The sequence below is a fragment of the Vombatus ursinus genome, unplaced genomic scaffold (genome assembly GCF_900497805.2).
Source record: "Vombatus ursinus unplaced genomic scaffold, bare-nosed wombat genome assembly UNPS02014861.1, whole genome shotgun sequence".
Taxonomy (NCBI): domain Eukaryota; kingdom Metazoa; phylum Chordata; class Mammalia; order Diprotodontia; family Vombatidae; genus Vombatus; species Vombatus ursinus.
The window spans coordinates 7320489-7336061 of record NW_020954639.1 but is presented as its reverse complement, the minus strand read 5'-3'; the positions used below and the strand labels follow the sequence as shown (position 1 = coordinate 7336061).

Here is a 15573-nt window from a genome sequence, read left to right as displayed (position 1 = left end):
ATAGTACAACTGACAGTAAACATAATTAAATATCTATTACCTTTCATGCAGCATATCTTTACATAGTTATCCCTTCCACATCTCCAGGGTTAGAAGAAGTCTGAATTATTATGTATGAAAGGATAAATATGTTGATATACAATACTATACAAATATTTTATGCATTTCTGAGTTCCTAAACTTTTTTCTAAACATACTGGCCTTTGCATGTCATCTGCAGCTTCTGCAAAATTCCCAAAAAATTCTCATTTAATTTCTTATGCCAACCCACAATACATCGAAACGATGATGGGAAAATTCATGATTTGCAGGGATAACTGTACTGCAAACCACAAAATGTGAGGCTACATGCTATATATTTACATATGATCTATATATTTCACCTACTATACAAAAGGAGTGTATTCAGAATAACTGGCTTAACTTTAAGGAGTTAACCCCTTAGTAAACTCCAAGATTTCTGAACCTCCATTTTAAGGAGAGCCCAAGCCAGCCATGTTCACAACATTTTTTCCCTCTTGGCTCTGATCTTGACTCTCTGGACTTTTTTATCCATCATGACGCCATGCAAAGAACATCTTTTCCTCCCTTCCCTTCCCCCCGTACCAGCTTTTCAGCTTCCTAAGGTTGGTTCTACAGATTATCCCCATTTTACAGATGTGGAAACTGAGACTCCAAAGGGATAATACATTGAGTAATAGATAAGGTTAGGTAACTAACTAGACCATGATTCCACAGCTAGTAAGTATCAGAAACAAGACTTAAATACAGGTATCTCCTCTTTTCAAGGCCAGTATTTTTTTCATTATATAATGTTGTCCCTAATCTCATTACTCCCATGGTACCCCTAAGAGAATAATTACTCTTAGAGGTCCTTTACTCTATTTTCCCCTTAAAGCAATATCAGAAGTAACTATTCTGTGATTCATTTAGTCTTCATGACTTTGCCAGGTTGCTCCTAGCCTCCAAAGTCAAAGACCCTGACCATAGCTATAAGTAATGTAACTGGAACTTTGTCCTAGGGAGGAGATAGTAACATGTTTCCTTTCTGCAGCAATCCTCCAGCTTGTGCTTCATGAAGCACCATTAACATGACTAGCATTCCCTAAATGCACCCCCCCATTCTCCTGCCAGGATCCTGTTGCCATTGAAATCCTCTTCAGGGATAGTATTTCTACCATCCCTCCCCACCCACCCTCACATTTCACCTTACTTCCTCTTCATCTCCATCTGAAGGGTGGAAGGTAGGAGACCATTTCCTCAGGGATGTAGGCTTCCCTTTCTCACAGCACAGCTCTCTACCTTTCATGTTATTACACAGGCCATCATCCCTATGCTGGTTACACTGTCCTCCCTTCCCTATTTTGACTCCTTGACAAATCAGCTCAACTGTATACTGTCCTCTAGACTTGAATACCTTGCCTCCATCACCAATCATGCCTTGCCAAGCCCCAGCCTTAGATTACTCTCACCATCTCCTTTGCTCCTGTTCATATGTGGCAAGAAGGAGTTAAGGGAAATCACAATACCATGCTGTTTGGGTCCACTACAAATCTGTGTTACAAAAAGTTAACTGGGCCTTCACTCCAACAAGGCAATCTTTATACAACTCCTAATGAATTCACTATTCCACTCACCACAATGGCTATTCCAAGCATCCTTCCTACAGAACCTATCCACTCTTTCAGCTAAGTACCTTGCCTAAAACTTAACTGAAAAAAAAAATCAAAAATCATTCTTGTTCTTTCCTCCTTCTAACTTCACATCACTTAGAAATCTTGCCCACCTTTCCCCTCTTCGACCCCTCTTTCACATAAAGAGCTGGCTCTTTTGTTGCCAAAGAAAATCCTTCAGTGGGTTCCCATCTTGTTCAGCAGATTATCCCCTTCTCTCCTCCTCATGATCTTTAATCTTCAATCTCTATCTATGGACTGTTTCTTGGCCAGCTATAAACAAACGTAGATGTCCCTATCCTTAAAAGACAAACAAAAAACCCTCCTTTAATTTAATCATCCCTGAAGGCTCCTACACTGTAACTATCCTACTCTCTCTTATCCTCTCTGCTAAACTCCTTGAGAAAGCCATCGACTTTGGGTGACTCCACTTCCTCTCCTCTCATTCACTTTTGAACACTTTACAATTTGACTTCCAACCTCATCATTTGATGGATTCTCCTCTCTCCAAAGTTATCATTTTATATTTTAGTTGCCATATCTAATGGTCTTTTCTCAATTTTTACCTTTCTTGACCTCTCTGTAGTATTTGATATTGTCAGTTTCCCTTTCCTCTTAGATACTCTCTCCTCTCTAATTTTTCATGACTGCTCTCTTCTGGTTCTTCTTCTACCTATTTAACTGTTTCTTCTCAATCTCTTTTACTGGATCTTCATCCAGGGTATCTATGTTCATAAACCTTGGGTGTTCCCCATGGCTCTTTCTTGGACCCTCTTCTCTTCTCCCTCTAGACTGTCTTGCTTAGTGATCTCATCAGCTCCAGTAAGTTCATTATCATCTCTATGCAGATGATTCCCATATCTACATATCCAGCCCTTAAACTCTCTCCTGAGTTACAGTCTAGCAACACCAACTGCCTTTGGACATCTTGAAATGACTGTCCTATAAGCCCTCCAAACTCCAAACCTTCCTCTCTTCCCAACTTTCCTATTACTTTTGAGGGCATCATCATTCTCCCAGCCACCTAGTCTCACAAAATCAGTGTCAATCTCAACTCCTTACTCACCCTCACTCTACATTTACAATTTGTTTTTAAGTCTTATCCTTTCTACCTTCAGAGCACCTCTTTTATACATCCCCCCCTTTTTTTTTAACTTCACACGACTACTACTCTAATTCATCACCTCTAGCCTGTATTATTGCGGTACCCTTCTAATTGGTCTCCCTGCCTAAAATCTCTCTCTAATTCAGTCCATTCTCCACTCAGCTACCAAAGGGATTTTCCTAAAACTCTAATCTGATCATGTCACACATAATCCTCCCTCATACTAAGTAAATTTTAGTGGTTCCCTATTATCTCTAGGTTAAAAGATAAAACCCTCTGCTTGCTATTTAAAGTCCATCAGAACTTGGACCCTTCCTACCTTTCCAGTCTTCTTATACCTTACTCTCTCTCACATAGCCTATGATTCAGCTATACTTCCTGTTTCTAGATCAAGATGTTTTCTGACTCTGTGCCTTTTCACTGGGTGCCCCTCATACCTGAAAGGAAAAGTGCCCCTCCTCACTTTTAATCTTGACTTCCTTCAAGATTCAGCTAGAATGTCACCTCCTACAAGAGGCTTTCCCAAGTCCCCTCCACTGCTAGTGTCTTCCCTCTGAGATAACCTTCTGTTTACCTTATATATCTTGTGTATGTATGCATATACATATATATACGTGTGTGTGTGTGTGTGTGTGTGTGTGTGTATATATATATATATACACTATGTATTTGCATATTATCTCTCCCATTAGAATAAGACCCATGAGGTCTGAGACCATGTTTTTCTCTTTCTTTTTACCTATAATGCTTGGCACAGTGTATAGTGCTTATGCACAATGTTTAATAAATGAGGCCCAAGGGCTAAATTTCCTAGCCATGGCTCTGTTTATTCCCCACCTCTGCCTTTATCTCTATCAAAATTTTAACAATTCTTCAGAATCCCTCTCAAGCCCTGCCTCCTCCAAGAACTGTACTATTACCTTTAAAATCGACAGGAATTCAGTCCTGATTCCATACTACTGATTGTTTGTAACCACATGTTAACAAATTGTTATTTTTAGTTTGGTATGCAAATCAGATATTGCCTCATGTTTTCTAATTGTTTCGTGTATCTTGCTTGTCTCCCTCTAATACAGGAAACTACTTGGTGGGTGTGACCATGCCATGTAATTATGTGGAACCACCACAGAGACTTGGCACAATGCCATGTACATACTAAATACTCAATAAATACTTGCTTATTTAGTGTTTGCTATATACCTTTCTCCAATATTTTCTTAATTTCTCACTGTTTTCTCATTTAACTCTTTTTTTTAATAGAAGACTTTTATTAGCAGAATTGCATCTTCAACAACTTGTGAAAGCATTTGCCCTGACCAAGTCTACTTCCTACAAAGGTTGAGCTCTCCTGAATATAAAATTTCAAAGTTGCCAACATTTAAGAATCACAACCTCCCAACAAAGCAGTGGGTAGACTGGATACGTCTGATTGTTCCTTTCTTTGCACAAAGTCAGCCACACGTAATCTGGCTGAGACAGCTCCCAATCACGCAGTACCAAAGGCTTACGCTGAAGATTTGCAAACCATGTTATGTAATATCTTATTTGATTCCTACAACAAGGCTGTGAAGTAAGTGTTCTCTTTTAACTCCATTTTTATACAGGAGGAAGTGAACTCAGGGAGGTTAAAAGACTTTGCTTTTTAGGTTGTTTGAGGCAGGATATGAATACAGGTCTTCTTGATTTAAGTACAGTAACTTGTTTCATTATGGACAGTGCCTCCAATAGTGTCAGTGTCAAACATACAGTTACTATACAAACAGGCAGATGGCAGTCATTTTAAAGATATCATGTACATATTTATTAATAAATTCAGTAAATCAATCTATGATAACATAAAGACAGGAACAAACTCTTAAATATATTTTTATTTTTTTTATTAATTTTTAGTTTTCAACAACCACTTCCATAAGCTTTTGAGTTTTGAATTTTTCTCCCCCTCCTTTCCCATCTGCCTCCCCAAGATGGCATGCAATCTGATATAAGCTTTACATATACATTCCTATTGAACATATTTTCACATTAGTCATGTTGTAAGGAAGAATTAAAACCAATAGGAGGAACCACAAGAAAGAGGAGACAAAACAAAACAGAAAAAAAATAAAGAGCAAATAGTATGCTTCAATCTGCATTCAAACTCCATAGTTCTTTCTCTGGATGTGGATAGCATTTTCCATCATGAGACTTTTGGAAATATCTTAGATTCTTGTGTTGCTGAGAAGATCTATCAAAGTTAGTCATTGTACAACATGGCTGTTACTGTGTACAGTGTTCTCTAGGTTCTGCTCACTTCGCTCAGCATCAGTCCATACAAGTCTTTCCAGGTTTTTCTGAAGTCCGCTTGCTCATCATTTCTTATAGCACAATTACATTCCATTACATTCATATACCACAACTTGTTCAACCATTCCTTACTCAACGGGCATCCCCTCAATTTCCAATTCTTTGCCACCACAGAAAGAGTTACTATAAATATTTTTGTATATGTGGGTCCTTTTCCCATTTATATGATCTCTTTGGGATGCAGCCCTAGAAGTGCTATTTCTGGGTCAAAGGGTATGCACATTTTTATAGTCCTTTGAGCAAAGTTCGAAATTGCTCTCCAGAAAGGTTGGATCATTTCGCAACTCCACCAACAATGCTTTAGTATTCCAATTTTCCCACATCTTCTCCAACATTTATCATTTTCCTGTTTTTTCATGTTGGCCACTCTGATATGTGTGATGTGGTACCTCAGAGTTGTTTTGATTTGCATTTCTTTAATCAATAGTGATTTAGAACATTTTTTCATATGACTATAGATAGTAAAGTATAATTTAAAACAATATCTGCACCTTAGCAGACAACTTCCAAAATGGGAGAGCAATAGCACTTACTTCTTATTAAGGGTGACAGATAAGTGGATGACATGTAAGGGATCTGGATTGGTTATAGAAGATGTGTATCATTGTGCCAGCCATTCTCTATAAATCCAGTTTGGTCCTTCTCCAGTATCTCCTCTTTGAGTTGTACTTTATCTTATTGGGGTATATGGGTGTTCAAGGAGGACTAGCACCTCTGGTGTGAAGAGGCTTGCTAAGCCCTTTCCAGGGCTACTCATCCACTTTTGGTTTCTACCTGACACTCATCTCTCATCTGTGGCTCCAACAAGCTGTAGTGTGTGCAGTGGCCATACCCTGGTAAATCATCTCAGCAAATGGGCTAAGCCAGGTTGAGGGTAACTGATGGGCCACCAACCCTTCAGTGAGTTAATGAGGTATCACCCCCAAACATGTGAAGACCTCCCCAGTGGAATGGGTGGATGAGAACAATGTATTCCAGTGGCCACAAAGGCAACTGACGCAGGTGCTGTGGAGTGCTTAGAGCTTGGTCAGACATCAAAGATGTCAAAGTCATCTACTGCATCCCGGGACATTGTCAGTTGTCCTGACTTTTGTTTTACCACTGGACTTGGTGACTGGAAGAAAGAGAGAGGCTGACAACTTTTTGCAACTCTGCCTCACTTAAATCCAATTCACATATGAGTCAAGACATCACCTTGAAATGTCATTGGTCTTCTTCAAAAACAAAGGACAAACAACAGCAACATCTTGTTTTCATTTGAATCCACTGAGGAATGGAACAATTTTATATCTGTTTCTTAGTAAGGAACCTCTTCATTCTGAGAGTCTTATGGGAAGATGTGATGATAAGATGGCAGCCAAGCTTCTACCACGATGACTGGATGGGGGAAAATGTTCTTCTGACTCTTAAAACCCTTACTTTTTATTTTTTGGGGGGCTAGGCAATGGGGTTAAGTGACTTGCCCAGGGTCACATAGCTAGTAAGGGTCAAGTATCTGAGGTGGGATTTGAACTCAGGTCCTTCTGACTCCAGGGCCAGTGCTCTATCCACTGCACCATCTAACTGCCCCTCACTCTTACCTTTTCTCATCTTCCTTTGTCCCCTCTCCAGACTGTTATTGGATTGGCAAGCTTTGAAAGACTGACATACCATGCTATGTTCAGAGGACCTGCAATACCTTTATACCAACTAACCTTTATATGGAAATTATATTTCCAAATGGGCAAATGCTCCATTTAAACCAAATTGAGATTATTATTATTGGTAATGATATTAGTTGCCAATAATATAATTGGTAATAATATTGGTTACCAATAATAATTATTGGTAATAATAATAACTACAACAGCTAGGACTTACATAGCACTATAAAGTCTGCAAAGTACTTTATAAATATTATTTCATTTGCTCCTCACAAAAATGCTGGGAGGCAGGTATTATTATGATTCCCATTTTACAGATGACGATACTGAAGCACAGAGAGGTTAAGTGACTTGCTTGGCAAGCACAGTTCATAAGTGTCTGAGTCTGAATTTGAACTCTGGTCTTCCTGACTCCAGGTCTAGTACTTTATCCCTTGTGCCACTTAGCTGCATCCTTGCAGGATATGTGTACCCTTGACTATTTTTTGAACATCACATCAGTCTGCAGTTGCAACATCCACAGTTCGTTTTAACTATTTTTAGGGGCAGCTAGGTGGCTCAGTGGATAGAGCTCTGGCCTTGGAGTCAGGAGGACCTGAGTTCAAATATGACCTCAGACACTTAACACTTAACTAGCTATGTGACCTTGGGAAAGTCACTTAACCCCGATTGCCTAGCAAAAAAAAAAAAAAGGAAAAACAAACTAGTTTTAAATTTTCTTTTGTTAAATATTTCCCAATTATACTTTAAAAATTTTTAACATTTTTTTTTACAACTTTAAGTTCCAAATTCTCTGCCTCACTCACCTCCCTTACCCCTTGAGAAGGCAAGCAATATAATATTGATTTTACATATGAACTCATGCAAAATGTATTGCCATATTAGCCAAACATCCAAAATTCTCATTTTAACTCCATGTGCTTCATCTAACACCAGCACTCAACACCTATTTTTCTCCAATTCAGCACCAATAACATATATGATTAAGAATTTTAAAAAAAGCTTCTAAGTCATCCAAATGAAACCACAATTTGCATTTCTAAATAGTATTACTAATCTTATTTAAACTTCCTTGAGTCAATTTGCCTTATTGTATAAAAATTCAGTCCAAGAGGAAACTATATCAAAATCATTTTCAGCTAAAATGTTTCACGACCTCAATAGAGAAATCGCTAAATAAAGCAGGGATAAAGAAAGAGATTGAGCCTATAATTTCATTGCAGTAGGGAACTCTCACTGAGGTTTATCCCTTTCCCAATACAAGTCAACACCTTGCAACTGAAGTTTTAGAAAGTTATTTAAAGTGCTAAGAGATTAATTGATCTGCACAGAATCACACAGATAATATTCATCAGAGTCAGAACTTGAACTCAGGTTTTACTGGTTTTGAGAGTAGTTTTCTATTTACTGTGCCAGATTAATTGTCTTACTGTCTAACTATTAATCTATTGTCATTAGTTCAATGTGCATATTTATACCATAAATATACATATGTATGTATGTCTATAATTTCCAGAGACAAACTTTTCCAAACCTAATATTATCTGTTTCTGTCTTTGTAGCATTTGTGCCTCTAGATTTTTTCTTTAATTTTTACTGTAAATTTATAATGCCTGGATAGGTCCCTTATTAAATACGTCTTTACCTTTATTTCTGATATCATGTCATTCAACATATCAGGAAAGGAAAGCAGGACTTTGAGAACTGCATGCTTTATACTTGTAAAACATGCTGTTTCACTTTAAAAACAAAAGCAAAGGTCAGAGGTGCAACTGACTCAGAAAAGTAAGGGTGGGGCCCCAAAGTTTTAGTTCGGGAAGTTGGAACCAGATTAATAGGCTATGCTGTTCTTTTCCTGTGAAAAAGAAAAGCTTTTAGTTAAAGCTGAACCAAACCTTGTCTATGTTGCCAGAAAATTTACTTGTAAGTCAAACTGGATTATCTGCCCACCTGAGTTTTTTATGTTTATTTGTAGTTGTGTTAGTAAAAGTAACTCAACAAGGTCAAATTTGACTGTATGAACAACAGTTTTTACGAACTATACCAAAAATTCATCTGAGGGTGTGATGTGTTCAGTCAGAGTTTTCTCAGCCAAAGGAGATCCAATTTGGAAGGGATTCAGATTATGTAATAGAAGAAAACAAAAGTAACCTAGGGGAGATGCTGTTTTCTTTAATTAATAGAAAAAGAATCTGTGGTGTTAAGAAGAGATTACAATTGTTGTTGCCCAAACAACTTTTATTTCTGGTTTAGGAAGTTAAGACAAATAGTTCCCCAATATTAGCTCTGAGGTCTTCAACTGGGAGAAAGTAGAAAGGGGAAAGAAGGTAAGACTAATAAAATTTGATCATACTAATTTCTGAAGGAGATGGTCAACAGAAAGGGACAAATGCACATGATCTCAGGGCCAATTGATAGAATAAATGTCAACTGGGATTTGTTGCTTATTTACACAAGCCATCGATACATATTAGCTAATTGCCTGCTCAACCAGGTATTAGACAGGGACTCAGGGACAAGGTGCAAAATAAGGAATATAAGAATTATTAACCAGGATATTTAATATCAACCTATCTGAGGATACCAAGTTAAGCAGCTTCGCTAGAATCCAATGCCATTTCCAAGAACTAAAAAAAGAAAGCAACAAATAGACAAGAAAAAGAAAACCACATTTTCACCTTATTAGTTGATTGAGAGGAACTAGAGACTTTGTTTAAGTAAGACATTCTTCCTGTTCTCATAAAATTTACATTTAATTTAGGAATACACCATATATTTCAAATCAATAGAATAGAAAATCATACATGAGAAGTATATTCTAAAGGCCATAGAATCTAGGATTTAGATTTGTAAGAGAACCCAAAAGTCGTGTAGTCCAACCCCTTTATTCTATAGATGAAGAAACTGAGGCCCAGAAAAGTTAAGTGACTCGCTTAAGGTGATACTGGTCCTTTAACTCCAAGGTTAGCACTCTTTTGCCCTATATCACCTATCAATAGGTAGTTATTGCAAATGGATGATAGTCAAGACCCATGTGTTGATGTCAGAACCACCTGAATCAAACTCCTCTGACTCCAAATCTCTGATTTCCCAGGATTGGAAAGAAAATTATAGACTGACCTCTTGATCTTTTTGAAATATTCGACATTATTGACAACCCTCTCTTCCTGGACGTGATCTTCTCTCTCAGCTTTCTTGGCCCTACTCTCAAGGTCCTCCCTGTTTGTCTAATTACTTTCCAGTTAATAAAATAAATATCAATTGGCATTTTTTATTATCTACAAGACATCAATAAATAATAGTAGAATGCCTAGTTATTCAGGCCCTAGGCTGCCATGGCATACTTAGGGTCAAAATGCAAAATAAGGAATATAAGAATTATGAAACAAGGATATTTAACATCACCCTATCTGAAGATGCCAACTGAACCATCCTTGTTAGAATCCAATGCCATTTCCAAGTAGAAAATAGGAGCCAAACAGGCAAGAAAAATAGGCACTGTCTTCTTTGCTTTATCATCATCCATGTCCCCACCCTTATGCATAGGTTTATCCCCAGTGCTCTATCCTAGGCCTCTTTCTCTATCTACATCCTCTCTTGGCAACCTCATTGGCTCCAATTCTGCATAAGATTCTCATATCTATGTCAAGCCAAGCCATAGTTCTGATCTCCAGGCCTGCATCACTACTTAATTGCCTGTTGTACATCTCTACATGGATGTCCCAGAGGCACCCCAAACTCAACATGTCAGAAACAGAACTTATCATATTCCCCTCAAAATCCACCTCTTCTTCTATCTTCCTTCTTTCTGTGGAGGGCAGCAGCCATCCTTACAGTCACCTTGACTCTTCCCTCTCCCTCACCACATCCCCCCACATCCAATGAGTTGCTGAATTTTGTTGGTTCTACTTTTATAGCATCATTCATGTCTGTCCTCTTCTCTCCATTCATTAGTCCACAAACCTAGTTTAGGCACTATTGAACTATTAACACAACCTTCTAATTTTACTCTCACTTTCAGCCCTTCCCCTTACCCATCATCTATTTAGCGACCAAAATAAATTTCCTCAGGAACCAATCTGATTGTTTCATTCTCCTGCTCAAAAATTTTCAATGGCTCCTTGTTGTCTCTAGGGGAGAAATACACATTTCTCACCTTAACATTCAAAGATCTTCACAATCTGGGTCTAGTCTACCTAGAAATAGGCACATTGTGTATAACTTTGCTTCAAATTCTCTATATTCCAGCCAAGATGATCTACTTTCTAGAATCTAAATTCGTTATTCCCATCGCTAGTCTCTATGGCTTTGCATAGGTTGTCTCGCCGTGCCAAAGTGAGTTTGCCCTCTCACCTCCACCTCTTACAATATCTTTCTTAACCTCTTTAGCTGTTAGTGCCTGTTCGTTCTTCTTCTGAACATGTATTTCCTTGGTGATATATTTTACTCCATTTCTTATACATGTAAGGGGGAAGAAAGAAATCTAGCTGTAGTGGAAGAAGGTATGCTAAGCACGGCACAGCAGACAGAGCATTAGTTCTGGAGTTAGGGTACCAGGATTTAAATCCCACCTTTGATGCCTATTATTGGGATGACCTTGGATAATTCACCTAGCCTCTCTGGGCTTTCATTTCCTCATCTGTAAAATGAAAGAATTGCACTAGATGGCATCTGATGTCTCTTCCTTCTCTAGATCAATGATCCCATGATCTATCCTGCCCACTCTAATATTAAGTGCTTCACTGAAGTTTATTACATTCGAGGTAATTAGCGTGACTCAAGTACTACCAGGAAAAGGCAGTACTCCTGGGAAAAGGGAGTTGAAATAAATTTACTCACCCTAATCCAGCTAAGACAGGGGCCTTGGGAACTCTCTGGGGAGGGAAGTTGTGGGTGTGACTGAAATCAGAAAAAGATGCAGCTGTCCAAGGCACACCTTCTTCTTCTTCTGTGCTTGACTGACTGAAAAATGTGTTGCTTAACCTTCAGGCACACTGACCAGGCCAGTTCTACAAAAAAGGAGAAAATACTTCCCTTGAGGAAGAAGAAGTTTCAGCAGAAGATGTCAGTTCTAGAATATGGCAGAAGCAGTTTGGCAGGAAAACAGCAAATGTCAGGTTTGGAGGCAGGGAGGAATGACTACTGCAGAGAGCTGAGTGAAGCAGTAAATAGTACGCTGGAATCAGGAAGACCTGACTTCCAATTTGAGCTTAGACATTCACTAGCTGTGTGACCCTGGGCAAGCCAGTTAACTCCTGTTCACCTCAGTTTCTTCATCTGTAAAACGAGGGCAAAAAAACCCAGTCTCCCAGGGTTGTTGTGCGAATCAAATGAAATAATGATTGTAAAGTGCTTAGTATAAGGCCTGCCACATAGTAAGTGCTGTATAAAAGTTAGCTATGATTATTATGTAAGGGGAGAACAAAACAACAGTAAGATGCATGAGGTGAGACTCAAGAAGTTGGTGCCATAAGAGGTGTTCACCTGCTACGTTACCCTAAGCAAGTGAGTTGTCTGACCTGAGAGTCTACTTCCCCTTAGGAGGAGGCGTCAAGAGTGATTTTGCTTACTGTTTGATCTTAGGTAACTCATTCAACCTCCCTGGAGCTCAGTTTCCTCTTCTGTAAAATAAGATGGTTGAACAACATAGCTTCTGAGGTCCCTTCCAGCTCTAAAGATATAATTCTATCAAGTCTTGAAGGTTCCTGTGATCTTCCTGGTGTGAAAATAAAGTGATTGGTGAAACTGAAATGCTGAGAGTTTTCCTTTGTTATGCACTTTGCTGTTCTGTCCTAATGAAATACTTTGCTATTTATCAACAGTTCCTGACTGGTCTCTTAGTAGGCACTTCAAGCAATGAATCCATCAATCAATAGCATTTGTTAAGTACCTACTATGTGCCACGCCTCGTGCTAGATGTTGGGAAATAAAGTTAAAAATGAAATAATCCCTCTCCTCAAGGAGTTTACAATCTGGAGGAGGGAGACAACACATATACACATAGGTATAAGCAAAATAAGCATATTAATAAAATTAATACAATGTAATTTGGGATGAGAAGTACTAGCTTGGGAGATCAGAAAAGCTTTATTCAGGAGGTATTGATTAAGCTGAATTTTGAAGAAACTAAAGATTCAAAGAGGAAGAAGGCAAGGTAGTCACACATGCATAATTGTGATTACCCAGAACAACTTGGGATCCAGTCAAGTGAGACCCTTGCCACATACAATATGCATCAGAGCAGGGCTTTTCTGGAGGGTAGGTACTGTACCTATAAAGCACAATATTTCTTGATAAGGGAATTAAAGAAATTCATTATCAAGATGGCAGAGTGAGAGATTCAGAGGAGTCAGCCTCCCCATGTACCCTAAAAACAAAACAAAATAAAACCAAAGAGAATAAAAATGGTTTTTAAAAACCCCACACAAGATAATAAAAATTCAGCAAAATAAAAAAATGAATTAAAAATGTTAACATAATAAAATGTAGACTAACTGAAAGGGAAGATCTTGGTATGAATCGAAACATTAAAAGGAGTTCAAATTTTAACCTACTACTTACTGTGTGACCTTGAATTAGTCACTTAACTTATCTAGACTTCAGTTTTTCAGTCTTCAAAATTAAGAGTGGAGTAGATCATCTTTAAAGTCCCTCCTAATTTTAAATCTGTTATCCTATCCATTAGATTATAGGCTTTTTGAGGGCAGGGACTGTCTTTTGTCTATTTTTGTATCTCTAGGACTTAGCACAGTGCCTAGCATATAGTAGATGCTTAATAAATAGTTATTGAACTGAATTGAATCCTATAAATACCAAGGAAAAATAATAGGAAAAAATAACCATTATAACCAATATAATAGAAACTCTAAAAACAAAAAGAACCTAATTTACTACAGTATAACATTTACTGTAAAAGAAAATAAAATAAAATACATTATGGATGATGTAGGAAACAAGAGAACAAGAAAAAAAACTATAAAAGAGATTGAAAATATGCAGATACAGGTCACATACCTGGAAAATAAATTAAAGATTATTGATATTCCAGAAAAATAAAACTATATCTGCATTTCACAAGATTGTTTGGGGGGGGGGGAAATTCCACATTCACCTCTGTTAGATATACTATAGATAGCCTCCAACACTATACTGACAAGGAAAATGAAATTCAATTTAACAAACTGAATAGAAGTATAGTTGAATACTAAAACGGTAAGTAGAAAGTCTGTACTATATAAGAAAAAAGAAAGAACATGCCAATGGACACTTAAAAGGATCATAGCAAGCTTCTCAAAGAACACAAACAGTGAATGAGGATTTGGAATATGAAGTATACAAAATAAGAAGGATAGGCAACGAACCCTGAATCATTTGCCCCAGAAAACAGTATTCTGTATGAAGGCAATAGATGGACTTTTCCAAAGCATTTAGATTCTGACAAATTTGAAAAGACATATGTGAATTTCAAAGTTGTTAAATAAAAATCAAGCCCTCAAGACCAAAAGATAAGTCTTTAAAATAACTCACATTTTCAAATAAATAATAGCCAGTTGCTAACTAAATATGAAAACCTTAAGAGTTTTTTAATTGGTTAAACTGACAAAAAAATTACAAAATTTTTTCACAAAAACAAAGATAAGAAGAGTAAAGAAGATTAAAAAAAACAGATGAAAGGTGCATTGAGACAAAGTAGTTCCAAAGTGAAGTTTCTATCTTTTAAGTAAGGGAAATTATGAGTTAAAGAAACTTATACAGTTAAATCTTTAGCAGACAAATTTTGTTAGTTTGGGCTGATAAGGATTGTAAAAAATATTTTTTTCCTTCCAACAGCTCAAAAAAGTTAATAAAATGATAGAAGAAAATACTAATTAAAAATTTTAATGTAGATTTTGCCAATAAAAAGAAAAAAAATTCTTAATGTATTAAAAAGAAGAATCTAGCAATATGTTATTTACAGGAAATCTACATACACCAAAAAGATTTGAATAAATTCAAAATAAAACATTACTCTATATATTAATGTTATTTTTTAAATAAATTCATGAAAAGTAAGAATAGCCCTGATAATATTAAATATAATCAAATTCAAACCAGGAAACATTGAAAGTAATAAACAAGAGCATTACTCAAATACTCAAATGAATTTGTGATCTTATCAATTAATTAGTTCCTTTCAAAGATACAGACCCTACAACCTGTCCATGACTGCACATTCTGTACAACTTTTATCCATGTCCTCCCCAAAAGTTCACTGAAGGGGAAGAAAGAATGTTTTCCCAATGGCCTAGAGTTTTTTTCTGAATTTCTTCACAATTTGAGGGTACCAATGAAACATTCTGGATGGCCCCCTGCTCTCCCTCATTTTTTTCCGTATGACCAACCTGTCTTTTCATCTTATCATACAATTCCCTTTTAAAATGTTTTTATTCACTTTGAACTTAAATACATACACAAAAAAAGAACATTTCCATGTACCTAGCTCAAACTAAAAAGAGGATTCACTATAAAACCATGAATTTACGTTTCACACTGTTTACTTTTTTTTTTGGCATGGCATTTGGGGTTAAGTGACTTGCCCAGGGTCACACAGCTAGCAGGTACCAAGTGTTTGAGGCCAGATTTGAGCTCAGGTCCTCCTGACTCCAGGGCCGGTGCTCTATCCACTGTGTCACCAAGTTGCCTCTGTTTACTTTCTTAAAAACTATGTAAGTACTACTCACTATTTACAAAGCTACTCTGTTGTCTATGCTTCCTTTTACATTTTCTTTTATTCTCTACTGTGGACTTTTTTCTCTCCCCCTTCCATCAC

General features: G+C 37.2%; 1 pseudogene; it reads right to left on the bottom strand.

Annotated features, from left to right (window-relative positions):
• Positions 1–5741: 5741 nt before the first annotated feature.
• Positions 5742–15573, bottom strand: part of LOC114027492 — a 35124-nt pseudogene continuing 25292 nt past the window's right edge.